The sequence below is a fragment of the Numida meleagris genome, chromosome 1 (genome assembly GCF_002078875.1).
Source record: "Numida meleagris isolate 19003 breed g44 Domestic line chromosome 1, NumMel1.0, whole genome shotgun sequence".
Lineage (NCBI taxonomy): Eukaryota > Metazoa > Chordata > Aves > Galliformes > Numididae > Numida > Numida meleagris.
Window position 1 is genome coordinate 14,077,741 of NC_034409.1, and position 1,378 is coordinate 14,079,118.

The window sequence follows — 1,378 nt, forward strand, 5'->3', positions numbered from 1 at the left end:
GTGTTCTGCTGGGACCTGAGCTTGTAGTCAGTAGACCCAAGGAACACGGGGCTCGGCGTGGGCCAGCCTGCCTGTGGCAACAGCACATGGAGGGCTGGGAAGGAGCTTCCAGGCACTGTGCTGGCTCTGTGGCATTCCATGGCTTTTTGTCAGGTGACAGCGTGTGGTGCTGGCTGTCAGATGGAGGCGTCTCTTTTCAACGTGCTGCCTGGCACAAGAGCAGGCCCCAGGCTTGCTTCCTGACTCTCCCGGATATGCAGTCTGCCCGCTAAGGCAGCTCCTCCCATCAGCCAGGCCACAGTGGGCTGTGAGCTGACATCCTCCTTCCCCATGAGCCCTTCTGGCTGGCAGCACTGACTGAACCCTGTGGCCATGGGCCTACTCTCCCCTCACAGCGTCCTCTGTGAAGATGTGCTGAGAGGGTGAGGCTGGTGTGTGTTCCCAAGGGAGGATGGAGAAAGGCATCTGAGGGGGGAAATGTATTCCCAGCTTTGCAGTGCTGTTCAGACAGAGCAGGCTATGTGTGCTCAAAGAGGCAAAGATAAACTTACTGTTGCTGAATAAATATTATGTAAACAGGGATTTTGCCATCTGTACTCTAATATTAGATTTCCAGTACTATCTACATTAGACAGACAACTTTTAAGTGAGAATTAATATTTGCCCCTAAGTGATATAAGTGATATATGGGGGAAAAAGAAATGTTAACTTTATCTAATTGAATCTCATTTCCGTGTTGGGATTGCTCTTAAAGCCCAGGAATACAGCGTAGCCACAGCGGCGTTCTGAGTGCCTCCTGCTATTCCAGACACCCTATGATGAGCTCAGCAGGCCAGCAGTAACCCAGCTGGCTTCCATTCCACTTCCTTGGAGGTGCCCTTTTACAGTCTGCTGTCTCAGAGACTTCATGAACTTTCAATTCAGCATTTTCTTGCTTCAGTGACCTATACCCTAAAGTCAGACTTAATCCTGACATGGCTGGCAGTCAGGATCTATCGGGATCTGCCAGAACCTGGCTGACCCTTGGGACTGAATGCAAGGGGGGAACAGATGCAAAACCTGAGGTGAGTAGCAATGATGGTTTGACTGATCATAGAATTGCAGAATCATAGAATGGCTTGGGTTGAAAGGGACCTCAAAGATCATCTAGTTCCAACCCCCCACCGTGGGCAGCGTTGTCAACCACTAACTCAGGCACTAGATCAGGTTGCCCAGAGCCTTGAACACCTCCAGGAATGGGGCATCCATAACCTCTCTGGGCAGCCTATTCCAGCACCTCACCCCTCTCTTAGTGAAAATTTTCCTCCTGACATCTAATCTAAATCTCCCTTGGTGATGTGAATAAAGTCATTACTTAGAATTACAGAGATGCACAGTT